Here is a 17669-nt window from a genome sequence, read left to right as displayed (position 1 = left end):
GTTTTTCTGTGTGTCGGTAATTTTTTCTTCTCAAGTTTATGCTTTTACTTAAAGCTTCCATGTCAGACACCAAAGCAAACACTGGCAAGACCTAAGTAAATGTTATTTTTTTAAATGGGAAAATCATTATAACTTAGCTCTTCCCTAGAAGCATCATTCTGCTACTCAGCTCAGTTCAGCCGCTTAGTCATGTCCAACTCTTTGCGAACCCATGAACTGCAGCACGCCAGGCCTCCCTGTCCATCACCAACTCCCAGAGTTCACTCAGACTCACGTTCATCGAGTCAGTGATGCCATCCAGCCATCTCATCCTCGGTCGTCCCCTTCTCCTCCTGCCCCCGATCCCTCCCAGCACAGAGTCTTTTCCAATGAGTCAACTCTTCTCATGAAGTGGCCAAAGTACTGGAGTTTCAGCTTTAGCATCATTCCTTCCAAAGAACACCCAGGACTGATCTCCTTTAGAATGGACTAGGTTCCCAAACAATAAAGACAAAAACTCAAAAGAAAAATTAAGAGTCATATGTTATGGAAAATAATTTTTTTGAGGAGGGTTTTAGAAAAAGGAAGTGTATCAGAAAGACATATAAGAAATCTAAGCCCCACTCCAACTCCACAAAATTTTTTATACAGTAGATTTACAAAGTCAAATAGTCAGAGATGACCCAGATGCAGAAATGAGAGAAAGCAAAGGGAAATATGGAAAAACAATGATACCATCTTGAGACCAAGAAAATATAGTCAAAACAGAAATAAGATTTACATTTTCTAAAAAGCTTTAGAAACTTTTCTAAAAAGTGCAAATTCAGGTTAACCACCTAAAAATATTTAGAAGGCTACTGATAAAATTGCAACAGCACTTTAATATACAAATTTTGATGCTTTGCTATTTTATGGCAACAACACATTGTTCATTATTAACTAAAAATGTATAAATCCATGTACACAAAATAATAATGTATTGCCTAATAGTATATTACTCTTAAATAACTCACAAAATTTTTCATAGTTTGGTTTGTTACAGCTTGATTCACAGCATGTTAAAAATAAATCACTGTCCTAGTGTGATAATGTTCTTACGGTTATTTAAGAAAATATTAGTATTTTTAAGAGGGGCCTACTGATAGATACAGGTAACAATGTCTGGGATTTGCCCTAAAATATTTCAGAAAGAAGAAAAACAGATGTGGGAGAAAATACTGATAATTAACAAAATTTCAATTTGGGTAATGGGCATTAGCAAATTAAACCCTTAGTTTTGTGTACACCTGAACATCTTAATGAAATTATTTCTTTTAATATCCAATACTTATCATTTTTTTTTTAAATCAGAAGACTATATATATATTTAACTACACTCTACTTCTGTGAAAAGGTGACACTCACTGTCAAAGAACTAAATCAACTGGTCAAATGTCCAATTTAAATCTGCAAACTTGGAATACACCTTTGAACTGCAGAGAAAAAAAGTAAAAGACTGGCAAGATTCTCAAGTCACAGAACATTCCTGTGACATCAAGTCCACAATGAAATCAAAACAAATGATTTAGATCAATTGGTAAAAAAAAAAAAAATCTGGGAAAAATTTTAGAGATAGGACACATTGAAAGATTGCTATTGTTGTAGTTTAGTCACTAAGTTGTATCTGAATCTTTGACCCCATGGACTGTAGCCCGGCAGGCTCCTCTGTCCATGGGATTTCCCAGCCAAGAATACTGGAGTGGGTTGCCATTTCCTTCTCCAGGGGATCTTCCCGACCCAAGGATTGAACCCACATCTCCTGCTTGGCAGGCACTGAAAGATACCAGTACTTAATTACAATCTCCAGTTCTCTTGTCCTCAGTATGGAGGTACATGAAACCATGCTCCACACGCCACGGAAGCAAACAGAAAGAACCCTGTCATTCCAAAGGCATACTACCTAATCACAGCAGGCCGGAAAAGAAACACGGGAATCTTGGCCTGACAGACGACAGCAGTACCTGAAAACGTCAGGGTCACAGGCAATGTATGATTTCCCCAGAGATGATCAAGAAACATGAGTGGTCATCTGCAAAATCTTAATGAAAACATCTATTTAAAACACACTCTGCCCTCTCTTCTATGATGCACGCTACTTCACCAAGCCATCCACAGTGCAGGGCAATGCACATCATGAAGCAACTTCTCAGTGAGAAGCTAACACGGATTTACGGCATATCTATGCAGTGTATTTGTATTCATACTTTCAGCATTCTTCTCTTCTCAGAAAATCCTTGACAACCTACTTCCTCTGTTGGTTTTAAATGCAGCAGAGCAGTTTTTACCCTAACAACTGACACATAGCTACAATGCCAATCAATGAAAATAAAATTAAGTTATGTGTTTGATAATCAAGGCATATTCATTCACAGTAAGCAGTGACATTTTAAAGGAAATATTTTCTCTGCACTCTACAAGTGACATATAGTATATTACAACTGCAAAGTGATGTGCAAAAATTAATAAGTACTGAGCAGTGGTACCCATTCAGGAGATGAAGATTATGGACAAGTGAAAAACAACGGATCACAGAAATGAGAAGATGATCTTAGGTATCAATGTACAGTCAGTCATCCTCTTAAAATGAAAAAAGAACAGTCAACACATCTTGAGGTCATGGAGCCACAGATGGAAAGACCTAGATGTGCAACCCAGGCCATGGCTCTTCCTTCTCTCTCGGCACTGGCTAATTACGAGCTTGTGTCTCTGGAGACCAGTTTTTCCCCATCATAATTTTATGACTTCAATAATCTCAAGGAAAATTTCTTAAAGCAAGCTCTTTAAAATGAAAACAAATGCCTGTAAACCCAGATGAAAGAGGGGAAGATAACAACTGGCCTGCTCTTACAAATCACTGCTCCATAGCCCTGGTCTCAGGGCCTCCTCACCCCATGGTTCTTTCCCAGATCATGAATGACCAATACCTGCCATTCCCTTTACTTCTCCACCACATTCACTGGGCAAAGCGGGTGTCAAGTGTTAACAACAACCTTGATTTCATAAAAATTATAAGTTGGAAGTGAGCAGCACAGACTCAGGCTTTTTAAAGCAATATATGTACAAAGGAATAAGTAACAGGTTCAAGACCATTGTCAAGACTTTACACTGAAAAAGGCAGAACTACAGATAAATACACTGGGCAGGACGCTAAATTAAAGCGCAATCCACCATGTAGAGAACTCTGCATTCCAAAACAAATGAATGTGCCTTCATTCAGTGGAGCCCAGTCTCCATTACCCATTTGGAAGACTTATGAGAGGTAATAGCTCTGTTGGAAATTTAATAAAGGCCTGGATAAAGTATGGGGGAAGAAAAGGATTAAAAAGTAATCTAAAGTGATATAGAAAATAGCATTGTCTTCTCGACTGAAATTCTGCTTAAAAACTATAGTATATAAAAAGGTATTGAGTAGGCAAATGTCCTATTTGATATGATCAAGTAGCTGTTACAAGCTGCCTTCATTTATTACCTTTATACATAATTAGAATAAAAAAACTCAGATAAAAAATTTCAACAGAAACTGGACTGTTGCTTTAAAAAGAAGTCCATACTGAAAATAAGCAAAAGAAACTTTAAAATGGTGGTGGGGGTGGGTTGGGGGGAACAGCTTTTAGAGAAAAAACCTATCATAAGAAAATAACCCCAATATGATTGAACAGTAGAAAACCCTGGAAAGTCAAGAGATGTGAGGTGAAACTGAACTGTAAACTAGGTATGCAATACGATACAACCACAAGGGAGGCTGCAGCTATTTAAAGCAGCATATAAGTAACAGGTGACAGAGCTGAGAAAGGAAGCTTTCCTCCCATGCTAGTGAGCTTGCTAGCTTGAGACCAACAGAAATGATTAGTGCATAATAAGAAATGGGTTGTTGGGTACAATGAAGAGACATGGGAATGATAAGTAAGTGATATGGAAGCTAGCTTAATAATAATTTAAACAGAAGTTTGACATTTAAATATATACACACAGTAAATAGAATAAAGGCTGTATTGCTATGAGTTATTGCTAGGAAATTTTAAAAAATCAAGGTTCTCACAAGGATTACTTCCTGAATAATTAAACAATATGGAAAAAAAATAAAGTTATTTAGCAAAACAAGAAAAAATAAACCCAGACATACACAACAGTGGGTGTATATATAGTAAGAAAACCTGGTACTGAAAAGGTGACAAAACTATTAGGTTTCCCGCTCCCGTGTTTATACCACGGGAACAAGGAAGATTGATAGGCTCAGATGCCACTGAGCGAGACAGTTTCTGGGCCCACAATCACAGGGCAGAGTGCAGCTCTGAGAACACCTTACGGTATGACTAAATAATCTCTTATGGTGGAGCACTGAGTTTTAGGCTTTTAAAAAATTGTCTTTTAAAATGTGACGGGGGGCATAAAGCAGCGTTCCCATTCCTCTCTCTAATCCCACTTGCCCAGATATTACTACTGTTTATATTAACGCTTATATTAATGTGTGTATATACACACATTAACATCATCATGTACACCCAGACACACAGGTGTAAACTCTTCTGTAAACACCTTCTTTGGGTTATACACAGGGAACATCTTTATTAGTACATACAGACCTAAGGTCTCTTAGAAAAATGCCTGTGAAATATCCCTGTACTATAAATTAAATAACTAAGCATCCATTAGTGAACAGTAGGTTGTTGCTAGTATTTTGTTATTGCAATGTTATAATGAACATCTCAGTACATGAATCTTGCTGTACTTTTGATGGTGCCTAAATGTCCTTCAAGGAAGGTTGCATACAATCATTTTATAACACTGTCATATAAGCCAACCTGTTTTCCTGATACTCTCACCAGAATTGGCACTCAAGCTTTTAAAGTGAAACAAAGCTAATCTTTAAAACTATCCCAATTGCCATCTCCCTTCAAATTGGCCAGTGCTCTTTCTCTGTGCGGCCCTGGCTGGGTCACCCAGAGGAAAAGGATCCACCATGTTGGACAAAAAAAGCTGAAAACAAGGCAAGTTTAGTCTGACATCATCACTCAGTTAAACGACTTATATCTTACTTATTTCTGTAAATACTTAAATCATTTATATTTTTACTTATCCCCTCAAGTAGAATGTTAACTTATTTCTTGGGTGCTTCTGATATTTTAAATAGTTCCCCTTAGACCAAACTACTTTTGCTGTTACAGCATACAAAATAATGAATTATCAACTAAAGAATTATAGAACTGAATCCCTCAACAACAGATATTCAACATTTAAAGAACTGTTAGTCTCCAACTTACTAAAAGACACAGTTTACCCCTGACTACAGAAAACAAAAGAAAGATCTCGTAATAATGGGCATATAAGTATTATTCACTGCTAAGCCAAATATCAATAACCTCAGATATGCAGGTGACACCACCCTTATGGCAGAAAGTGAAGAAGAACTAAAGAGCTTCTTGGTGAAAGTGAAAGAGGAGAGTGAAAAAGTTGGCTTAAAGCTCAACATTCAGAAAACTAAGATCATGGCATCTGGTCCCATCACTTCATGGCAAATAGATGGGGAAACAGTGGAAACAGTGTCAGACTTTACTTTTTGGGGCTCCAAAATCACTGCAGTTGGTGATTGCAGCCATGAAATTAAAAGAAGCTTACTCTTTGGAAGGAAAGTTATGACCAACCTAGATAGCATATTAAAAAGCAGAGACATTACTTTGCCAACCAAGGTCCATCTAGTCAAGGCTATGGTTTTTCCAGTAGTCATGTATGGATGTGAGAGTTGGACTATAAAGAAAGCTGAGCACCGAAGAATTGTTGCTTTTGTTGGAGAAGACTCTTGAGAGTCCCTTGGACTGCAAGGAGATCCAACCAGTCCATCCTAAAGGAGATCAGTCCTGGGTGTTCATTGGAAGGACTGATGTTGAAGCTGAAACTCCAATACTTTGGCCACCTGATGCGAAGAGCTGACTCATTTGAAAAGACCCTGATGCTGGGAAAGATTGAGGGCAGGAGGAGAAGGGGACGACAGAGGATGAGATGGTTGGATGGCATCACCGACTTGATGGACATGGGTTTGGGTGGACTCCAGGAGTTGGTTAATGACAGGGAGGCCTGGTGTGCTGAGGTTCATGGGGCCGCAGAGTCGAACATGACTGAGCAACTGAACTGAACTGAAGCCACACAGTACTATAAGATTTTTCCTTTTCAGGATTTTTTTTTTCCCAAAGAAATAATCACCACCCTAAAAACACTAAGCAAACAAAGAAATAAATGTATCTAACATTATTTGTCCTTCAACTGTGACAGACTGTCTCTTGATGCTTAAACCCATCAAGGTGAGTATCTGAGTATCTGCATTTGAATGTCTTCCCTCAAAAACTTACCTTCCCCACTCTTCAGGCTTGATCAGGTGGCATATGTTCCCCAAGTATACCCTGGCTAGACAGCCAAGGAAGGTGACTCATGAATATCCCAGCTGACAGAAAGGAAGCTGCCCAGGGATCAATACCTGACTACTCTGCTGAGTGTAATGAACAATTTTTCTGTTAAAACCACTACGATCACTTTAACAGCAAGAGACAATATTCAGCATCGGCATTATTCAGACAGTAAAATCCAGGGCTGCATAGGCACGGGCTGGAGACTGACAGGATGGCAGAGAATTCGTACCAATCCCTGCCACTCAGTTTCACCACATCCCTGGGTTGCAGAGTTCCGGTTCCCCAAAGGAATAGGGCTCTTTTCCAGGAATGGAGATCTCACAATAATACTGTCTGGAATTCTAGTGGTTAGAGAGTGGGCTCATTAGTGTGAATCTCAAGATGCCACATGGGTCTTGGGCAGGCCACTTAATCTCTCCATGCCTTCATTTCCCTCAATGCACAAAGGAGGCAACAGTAAATATATTGTAGGATTAAGGTTAAGGCTCAGTATTTCCTATTATCATGAATACTTCCAAGACAGTAACCTCAGATTTAACAAGGTACATCTATTCATCTAATCTACCTTAGTTACTAACCTACAAAGCTGAAATTACAGTTCTTCAATCTTGAGAAGAGTTAAGCACATAATGACTTTTTACCTTTAATATGCCTAGGTCCTTAATAATATTGATGTTAGCAATTGCTAATGAGGGGATAATTAACCTATAATTTGTTCCAAAGATAGCATTCAGCCCAATTTCTATGCCGGTGCAGCCCCTCCCCAATTTAAGAAATTGCTACTTCGCCTTCAGTCACAAATATTAACAGCTAGCCCTTGCAACACTTAACAACGCCCTGAGCACCATTCTAAGCCTTTTGTACTGACTTACAACAATCACAACAGCCCAGGGAGACAAGTTGTTATTACAAAGACAGGCTAAGTAACCCTCTCAGGCTCACACAGCCAGCAAGTTGTAGAGCTGGGGCTGAAACCCAGGCAGCCTAGTTCAAGTCAGTACCCTTAGCCACTCAACACTGTCTATATAGACCAGAGCTTTTGGAGAAGGGTGGAATATGCTCGGTCTTGTCTTGATTTAGGAAGATTAACTCCAGCGAGGCTGCAGAGCTGTCTGGGAGCCAGTGATGGGAAGGCCAGCTGGGATCTGATCAGCAACAACAGGGAGGAGCTGACAGGGAGCAGGAAGACAGAGAGGAAGCCAGTTTCTAAGAGATTACTAAGAGCTGAATGAACTTTATGACAAATTATATGTGAGGGGAGAGAAGACTTGGTGCTGAAATAGTAGTTGGACCAGCAGAAAATAATGATGGTCAGTAACACAAAGTGAAAAATTCTCAATGATACAGAAGGCTAAACTGGCTGTATTACAGGTTCCTAGGGAGATAAATTTAGGCATAAAAAGGAACTTCTTATGAGTGTCTGGCCAATTGTTAGCTATGTTTCACACATAAGACTGAAATTCTCAGTTCTCTTCCAATCATTAGTTGTGAAAATTATCTTCCCAGAAAAGAATACACAAAAAGAACATCTAGAATCACAAGTTCTAACAAATAATCATGAATCCAGTTGCAAACAAATCTTAACCTGTGTGAATCACCGTATCAACCGTTGTCTTATTTTACTCATCTGAACCCATAACATAACCGACACATTCATGCCCTACTCTGCCTCCCTTTCGAGCTATACTGGTCTTTCATTTCCCTGCAATACAAGCTCTTGCCCTTCTCGGCGCCTCTGCAATGGCTGCTTCTGGCTAGCCTTGCCTTCCCTGTTTCTACAGATAGCTTGCTTCTTCTTATCCTTTATGTTGTGTCTTAAATGCCACTTCCTCACTAATCTTTCTCATCACTTGGAGTATATACTCCAACAGACCCCCAACTATTCTTTACTTCAGCCTAAGGTCTGTCTCCTTCTAGGTCTTACTATAGTACTATTTTGTCTAATCTCATTCTCCCTAACCTCCAGAAAATGTAAGTTCCAAGATGGCAGGGAACCTAGTATCTGACTTATTCTTTGTCTGGAGTATGGTGGGTGCTCAATAAACACTGGTTAAAGTAAATAAAGTGAGTGCCAGGCACCATGGCTACAGAGTGGGATATGCTCTCAGAGAGCTCAAGTTCTTGTGGGGAAATAGGCAACCAACTGCCAAACAGTGAAATAAGTGAGTGTTATGCTAAGGGTTACCCAGAAGTGCTACAGAGGAGTACAGAGGATGCTCTAAAGTCAGGAGGGTGGGGAATGGAGAGGGTGTTTTCAGGAGGCAATGATGCCAGCTGAACCCTAGGGGAGATGGGCCTTTTCTTTTGGCAGCTACAATGAAGTTTTCTCTCAACGTAAGAAATAAGAAGGCCCTCAAAGTTCAACTCAAGATCAACATATAATGGCTAATGAGAGAGAGGCACAAGCCATCTAAAACAGAAAGCCTGGTTTGCTGCAAACAAGATTCAAGCAGAGCCAGAAAGAACGTACTTATATATGTAAAGAAACATTCAGTGACTTCCCTGGGGGTCCGGTGGCTAAAACTCCTCGCTCCCAATGCTGGGGGGCCCAGTTCAACCACTAGTCTAGGAACTAGATCTCTCACATGCTGCAACTAAGACCCAGCAAGGCCAAATAAATAAGTAAATTTTTTTTAAAAAAGAAAGAAAGAAACAAGGTATTTAACAACAAGGGTCTGCTCTGCAAGCACTGAAGAACAATGGAAAAGGGAAAGGCTGGCAGTGACCACTGAACTAAGTGGGCAGGAGAGGAGGACCTTTTGCTCACGGATGAGTTTTTTGGTCACAAAGGATCTCCCTGTTTGTTATGAGACGGACGGTAGCATCATTTGATCATGACAAGCCATTAAATACTTGATTTATCGCATCACTTTTGTTCTGATTCCTTCTCAGATAACATTCTAATTATGGTATGGGCTTCTAGCTATGTCTAGGAGAGAATACACTGAAAATTATATACTAGCTTTCCAATTTCAGACTCACAAGTTTGGTTAGTCTGAGGCCAGGGAAATGGATCTGCTCTTAGTTCACCCCCCAATTAAAAACTCTCCCAACAAAGCATGAGGTTAGCCTATCTTCAAACAGAGTTAAGGAAAAGGATTTAAGGAAAATGTTTGAGGTGGATCTGACTGATAGGGAAGGTGAGGGAAAAGGGACATGCCAAGGATGAGTCCAAGGTTTTAGGCTTCAGTTATCTGGGGATGGTTGATACCATTCAGCAAGAAAGCAACAGCATGAGAGTGGGCATAAGACTTACAGACGATGTACCACTGAGGACATGTTGAATCTGTAGTCTCTGAAGGGTAGGTAACTGGAGATGTCCAGTAGGCATTCGGCTATCCAAGACTGGAACTCCAGAGACACGAAATTTTTTAAATTTGGAGACATTTGTATTTGAGCAATCATAGATGAAAGGACCCAAGAAAGGCATGCCAACTACCAAAAGATGAGGAACCTGAATACATCCATTATTTAAAGGATGGAAGAAAAGATATCTGCAAGGTAGGCTGTGAAACGGAGAAAGGCACCTATAATTGTCCTAAATATTTGTTAGGTTATCTTTCAATGACAGATTTCAACAAGCACATCTTCAATTTTTTTTTTTTTTTAAACAGAGAAAGTAAAACAAATTGCTTATAGTAAAGTCGCTAAAAAAGACACAAAAGTTCTTTCAGAATACCATAATATGGCTTCCTGAACAGGAAGGAAATCAATGAGATACACCCTACTGACTTCTTACTAGGACTTGAAAAAGTGAAATAAGGCTGGTTGAAAGGAACAAAGGCTTTTCTTTTGGGACCTACTTTAAATGGTTAAGTCTTGCCAAGAGTTCAAAGTCCATGATGCTAACCACCTTTGGATGAATGTGTGAGGCAGAGATAAAAGCGCCAATGTGCATCTTAATGACTAACACTGGTTTGGAGAAACTTGACTGTCCATTTATACATTTTTTTCACTGTGACAATCAAACTTTCATCCCCTAAGAGATCTATAATACAGCACAGTACTATTCACCCCAACAGTGTCACTGAGCTGGTGACTGATTTTGAAGAGCCACTGAAAATTTTACTGTCAACAAGAACAATTTATTGTCTTTTTTTTTTTTTTAAGCAAAGCCATGTGATGAAATTTGAGCTGTACAACATTTTCTACCCTATTGCAGTTAACAAGTTTGCTAGACAAGACCAAATTACTCCATAAAAAACCTGAGATTTCAATATAGACTGCAAAGTTAAAAGGCCGAACAGCAGTACACTCAGTCAGATGAGGGCATAATTACTCAAGACCTGATTGTGCAAGAAGTAAATGGGGACTAAGCCAGATTTACGGAAAGGCAAGACAGTCAAGAAAAGAGGCAAAGTGAAGTTACAGCAGTGCTACAAGCAGAGTACAGATATAAGCAACGGGATGGATGCAGGAACTGTGCCAGGAATCAGCTGAACAGGTTTTGTTTGGTTCTGTTTTTTTTTTGAATAAGAGATTCATGTAGTTGAGCCGTAATAACCAAGGCCGGAGAAGCCACCGAGCGGCAAGACAGCTGAGCACAAGGCCATGGAGTTCTGTCCTTCATCCTATGGACAATATATGGCCAGTGGTTTTATGCACAGATGGGTGGTGGATGCAGAGCAAGATTTCTGGAAAAATCAGGGTGGTGGATGCAAAGCAAGATTTTTGGAAAAATCAATCTGGCAACTGCATGCAGAAGAGGCAGAAGGTAACAAGATTGTGGTGTTATATATTATGGCAACCCACTCCAGAACTCTTGCTTGAAAAATTCCATGGACTGAGGAGCCTGGTAGGCTACAGTCCACAGGGTCACAAAGAGTCGGACACGACTGACTGAATTCACCAGCTCGCTAGCTATACATTTGTCAAAACTCACCAAATCTACACTTGAAATTGCCAAATTTTATTGTATTTATTAATACATTATACATCCCGAATGCTAATTTTTGGAAAGCAAAGGACAATCGCCAAGTCAGGAATGAGACAAGCATTAAAAGTACAGGCTATAAAACTCCAAAGGTTTAGTGACTGAGGTGAATTCAGCAGTGTGCTGAAGCCTGCTGATCACATGCATCTCTTCCCAAGTTCAGTGACCTCCCATCTGTAGTCTAAAATCAGGCATGGTGGAGTACTTAGACCTCAAAAATCAGTAACTGCTACAAATAAGGGCTTTATCCCCCCATGGGTGGTGGTTCAGCATTCACCAGCACACCACTGTGTCAATTCTACACAAGGTCTCCTATGAATATGGCGCTAAATGAAGAGTCCCTCGACACTTTTGTCTAATTCAAAATAATCACATTGTTCTGAAGCACCATTTCTTAATCTCACCATCGACAGATGGTTACCAAAAAAGTATTAAGATTTTAAGAGCCTAACATTTATTTAGTTTCAAGAACTAAAGCATGCCTATGAGTAAGACAGAAACCTTTGTCTGCATCTCTCAATCAAGGTTTTATAGCTATTATGTGGTTGCCCTGGGACTAACACCAATTGATGATGATAATACACAAAAAATTCCAGCATTCACTCCAATATAGTAGAGGCTAATTGCATGGGCCTATTATTGGAATATGCTTTCCAAGTTCAAACTAGTTGCATTTCAATAGAGTTCAGAGGGTTTTCTGGGGAAACCCTACTGTGAAAAGATGAACTTTGTCTTAACAACTTTAGTTTCAAAAACTATTCACTTATAGATGCCTATTTCACATCTCTGAAGCAAAATGGCTCATTTGTTATGTAGATTACTGAGCAGTCACTTAGGAATAAAGAGATTTTTTTCTTTAGAGGCTCCAGCTAACTATCTGCATAGGCTCACATTCAAAATGAGCAAAGTGTACTCTAAATATGACAGCAAATAATTGTTTGAACCTTTCTGATTTAACTGCAGAAAGTACAAACATGCACCTCCTTCCTATTTTCCAACCCACCTTCCAGGGGCCAACCTGGAGCTCCTCCCAAGAAAGGCTGCCTTTCTATAGAGCCCCTAGTGAAAGTGAAAGTCGTTCAGTCGTGTCTGACTCTTTGCAACCCCATGGACTATACAGTCCATGGTATTCTCCAGGCCGGAATATTGGAGTGGGCAGCCTTTCCCTTCTTCAGGGGATCTTCCCAACCCAGGTCTCCCGAATTGCAGACGGATTCTTCACCAGCTGAGCCACAAGGGAAGCCCAAGAATACTGGAGTGGGTAGCCGATCCCTTCTCCAGCAGATCTTCCCGACCCACGAATCAAACTGGGGTCTCCTGCATTGCAGGCAGATTCTTTACCAACTGAGCAATAAGGGAAGCCCCATAGAGCCCCTAGGTCACCTGCAAAGCTAAGCAATCAGGGTCCACAAAGAGGTGGAGTACAACAAAGGACAAAGGATGATGTCCACCACAGCAGGCAAGCCCTTAGCGAACAGACAAGTTTTGTTTCAAAAGTTCTTTAGTTCATTACTTAAAACTCAGAATGTTAATGTCTCACAAATAAAAGCCAATTAAACTCATCTTTATTTTCTTGGGCTCCAAAATCACTGCAGATGGTGACTGCAGCCATGAAACTGAAAAGATGCTTGCTCCTTGGAAGAAAAGCTATGACCAATCTAGACAGCATATTAAAAAGCAGCGACGTTATTTTGCCAACAAAGGTCCATTTAGTCAAAGCTATGGGTAATCATGTACAGATGTGAGCGCTGGACTATAAAGAAAGCTGAGCATTAAAGAATTGATGCTTTTTTTGTTTATTTTTTGTTTTTATCTTTATTTTTAAAATTGTTTACTTTACAATATTGTATTGGTTTTGCCATACATTGACTTGAATCCGCCATGGGTGTACATGTGTTCCCCCTCCTGAACCCCACTCCCTCCTCCCTCCCCTTCCCATCTCTCTGGGTCATCCCAGTGCACCAGCCCCGAGCACCTGTATCATGCATTGAACCTGGACTGGCGATTCGTTTCACATATGATAATTCACATGTTTCAATGCCATTCTCCCAAATCATCCCACCCTTGCCCTCTCCCACAGAGTCCAAAAGATTGTTCACTACATCTCTGTCTTGCATACAAGGTTATCGTTACCTTCTTTCTAAATTCCATATATATGCGTTAGTATACTGTGGGGTGTTTTTCCTTCTGGCTTACTTCACTCCATGTAATAGGCTCCAGTTTCATCCACCTCATTAGAACTGATTCAGATGTATCCTTTTTAATGGCTGAGTAATATTCCATTGTGTATATGTACCACAGCTTTCTCATCCATTCGTCTGCTGATGGACATCTAGGTTGTTTCCATGTCCTGGCTATTATAAACAGTGCTGTGATGAACACTGGGGTACATGTGTCTCTTTCGATTCTGGCTTCCTCAATGTGTATGCCCAGCAGTGGGATTGCTGGGTCATATGGCAGTTCTATTTCCAGTTTTTTAAGGAATCTCCACACTGTTCTCCATAGTGGCTGTACTAGTTTGCATTCCCACCAACAGTGTAAGAGGGTTCCCTTTTCTCCATACAACAATTGATACTTTTGAACTGTGGTGTTGGAGAAGACTCTTGAGAGTCTCATGGATTGCAAGGAGATCCAACCAGTCCATCTTAAAGGAAACCAGTCCTGAATATTCATTGAAAGGACTGATGCTGAAGCTGAAACTCTAATACTCTGGCCACCTGATGCAAAGAACTGACTCATTGGAAAAGACCCTGATGCTGGGAAAGATTGAAGGTGGGAGGAGAAGGAGACAACAGAGGATGAGATGGATGGATGGCATCACCGACCTGATGGACATGAGTGAGTAAGCTCCGGGAGACGATGATGGACAGGGAAGCCTGGCGTGCTACAGTCCATGGGGTCACAAAGAGTCAGACACAACTGAGCGACTGAACTGAGCTGAAACTCATCTCTGAAGTATATTATTTTACTCTGAATTGTTAATCCTCATCTATACCAACATTTCTATTAGAAAGTACACACGCATCCATACTAAGATGCTAACGTCATTATTTGAACCTCACTGTATCTAGAGCCCCTCTCTCAGAAGGGAAGTAGGATATAGAATCATCATCATGAAGAACTCTGAAATGGAAGGAGCAGGGAGAAAACATCAGGTGGGAGAAATAACAATTACCAGGATACTACCATCCCCTGCCCCTACTGATAACTGGGTGGGGACAGTGGGTGGCAGGGATTCATCAGAGTGTGCCCACACTCCTTGAAGCTCCACTGCTCTAGGGAGTGAGCTGCCAGGCCACGAAGAGCATACAAGGGGATGGTTCTAAGCCCCAGGCCTGTTCACTGAGCATTCTTTGTACCACAGACCCTAGCCAAAACTTTCCTTTTGACACTCTCCTTAGGCTTTTAATTCCCTTAGAAGAGTAGAAATAAAAACTCCCCAAAAAGGAAAGAAAAACATACATGTGTCCCTACCTCTTTATTAATGAACATTTACCATTCTTCAAAATGTCCAAGCCCAGGTGTACCAGGTACAGTTCTAGCAGCGGGGGACAAAGGTATAAAAGATTCAGGATCTATTCTCCAAGGAGCAGCGTGAAAGAGGTGGGAGTTGGATACACAAGCACAAACTGATTATAAAGTGGTAACCGCTTGACTGAGGGGAACACATAGGGTGCTATTAAAATAATGCAGAAGGCAGGAAAGCATCTAAGGCAAATATGGAGATGGGGCGTTTGAGGACGAGGCAAGACTTGAGGAGTGCAAATTGACAGCAAAGGACTTCTTAGTAATAAGAATTCATACACTGGATCATTTTTGAGAGAATATCGAGGAAAAAAATCCTGGGGGAAAAAAAAAGATTAGTCATTACAATAAAAATTCAAAGAAAAAAAAAAAGAATAAACAAAGTTAGCCAAAAGAAGAGAAAGGAACTACACAGATAGGCTAGTAACTGTCCTCTCCAAAGGCTGGTGTCCTGCCAAGTGGGTGCAGCACTGCACCTCAGACTCTCACAGGAGGAAGGCAATGCCTCTCTACTGAAATGACCTTCACACCAAGGGCAGGCTTTAGACCACAGGGACTGAAGAACCACCGAGGCTTTTTAAGCAGGAAGTGGTATGATCGGGTGTAATACTAGAAACAGGATCACTCTAGCAGCAAAATGAAAGGCAGACCGGAAGGAGACAGAGGCTACACACAGGGCGCCCTGAAGTGAGGTGATCTGCCATAGTCCAGGGAGGTGATGGGAGGCTGAATACAGCAGTGGTGGCACAGATGGGAGAAGCGGGGGAGTAAAGGTTTCAAGGGGGGCAGAATAAACAGGATGAGGGAGGAGTTAAGGGAACATTCCGGTTTCCCACTTGGAAACAGATGACTGACCACACATAAAAAGACTACAGTCTGACTTTGAAGAATACAGTGCTAAAATCAGTACCAGAAATGTTAAGGGGCTTGTTGGGATAGCTGTTCTTGGAGAGAAGTTGGAAGGCAGGCAGCTATGCTAATCTAGAGTTTGGGAAACAATTCAGCTGCAGGTGTGTGCGCGCATGTGCATGGATTTCCCAGGGAAGAACACTGGAGTGGGTTGCCACTTTCTTCCTTAGGGTATCTTCCCAACCCAGGGATCGAACCCATGTCTCCTGCACTGGTATATTCTGTACTGCTGAGCCACCAGAGAAGCCCAATGTGTGTGTATATATGAATCATTTTATGGTAAGGAAAGTTATGTGAAAAGAAGAATGAGGATCAAGCCCACGGGCAAACCAACCTTTAAAAAATCTACATCAACCTTCAAAGAGAGATGTAGGACCAAGACAGGCTTTAAAATGAGATTGAACCAAGCATTTTTGTTTAGTCCAGGTGTCCACAAACCATGAACCATCATCTGTTATGACAAATATAATTTGACTCTACCATGCCAAGCCTATCCACTTATAAATAGCTGATGGCGGCTTCTGTGCTGCAACAGCAGAGTTGAGCAGAGTTGCAAAAAAAGACTGTATGGTTGACAAAGCCTAAAATATTTACTATTTGATTCTTTACAGAGTATTTACTATTTGGCCCATCCCTGTTTTAGTTAATAGCCCTTCAGCAAGAGTCCATCCCTACTTCCTACCTCAGTTTCTCCATTTGAAAAAAGTACATTATGTTTTCAAATGCAGCAAAAACTTAAAAAGCTCATTGAAGTTGTTAATATCAAAGCCTTTCATCAACTAATGTATTTTCAGTTAAAATCAAGGTTTTAAAGTATATAAAAATTTACAACACATAATTTAAGAACACAGTATTTAAACTGCAAAGCAATTTACTGATTCCCATGACTACAAAATAAACGGAATCCCAAACTGTACCTTAAATCCAATTCAGGAGGTTATAGCACAGTCTACTCCAGAAAGCATTCACCGCTACAAAAACCTCTGGTAACAGAAGAGACGGTAACAGAAGCAGAATAAAACACCCCCCTCTCCATCACCACTGCCATCATTTCCAGAACACCTTTCACATTCAGTCATTATGCTGAGCACTCAGTGCCTGTTTGTCTCTCATTTCAGTGCTACAGTGATGGTACCCATCCATCTTACAGATGAGGAAACTCAGCCTGAGGAATGTTAAAAGCCTCATCTCAGTCACCTAGTGGAGAGTGGGTGGAACCGGTAACTAGTGCAGCCACAATCAGAACCAGGTCTGACCTCAGAGGCTCTGGACTTATCCTAAAACCCATTCTTTTTAGTTGGTTACCCACACCAAGGGAGATAAAATCTGCAAAGCGACAAACGGAACCTGGAAACAACAAGGAACACATACCTATCTGCTTCTCTTACTCTCTTGAAACTCAAAGATCTTAGAACCCAGGTTGGTATCACAGGCATAAGAAGGTGAAATGTATCGATTGCTCTAAGGGACTATGGCCTTGGGATGACAACCAGGTACGCTTGTTGCCAGAAGACAACATACTCTGAGTTCCAAACTACCATCTCACAAATGAACTTTTTAAGCAACTCTCTGTGTAAACTGAGGGCAGCCGACACAAGAAATAAAAAGATCTCAGTAAATCAGATATTATAATGTACTCTAAGAAGTAATACAATATACTTAATGGAAAGAACATGGGTGTTCCCTTTAAACTGGTTTGAAATCTTGTTTCAACACCAGCCTCATGACAGTAAACTACTTATCTTTTCTGAGTCCACTCCCTCGGGGAAATAAGACCATCTATTTCTCCATGTGGTCTGGGGTAATACTGGTACTACAGAATTGAGTGACTGGGTTTATCATCCAGCTCTGCAATTTAACTTGGCATAAGCGGTATAGTCGCT

The 17669-nt window shown here is 40.6% G+C and overlaps 1 protein-coding gene across 2 annotated transcripts in view; it reads right to left on the bottom strand.

Moving 5' to 3' along the window:
* The window catches only part of UBE2H (ubiquitin conjugating enzyme E2 H), a 101043-nt gene that overhangs the window by 52378 nt on the left and 30996 nt on the right, over positions 1-17669 (bottom strand). Inside the window, exon 1 of one of the 2 annotated variants that reach the window (XM_005679467.3) lies at positions 275-293. The exons of the other annotated variant lie outside the window; for it this stretch is intronic. The gene's annotated coding sequence lies outside the window, so the exon portion shown is untranslated. Of the gene's footprint in view, positions 1-274; positions 294-17669 lie in introns of those variants that run through there. 2 annotated transcript variants of the gene reach the window in all.

This window comes from Capra hircus, chromosome 4 (assembly GCF_001704415.2).
Source record: "Capra hircus breed San Clemente chromosome 4, ASM170441v1, whole genome shotgun sequence".
NCBI lineage: Eukaryota > Metazoa > Chordata > Mammalia > Artiodactyla > Bovidae > Capra > Capra hircus.
The sequence above is the reverse complement of the archived record's forward strand: the minus strand, read 5'-3'. Positions and strand labels throughout refer to the sequence as shown.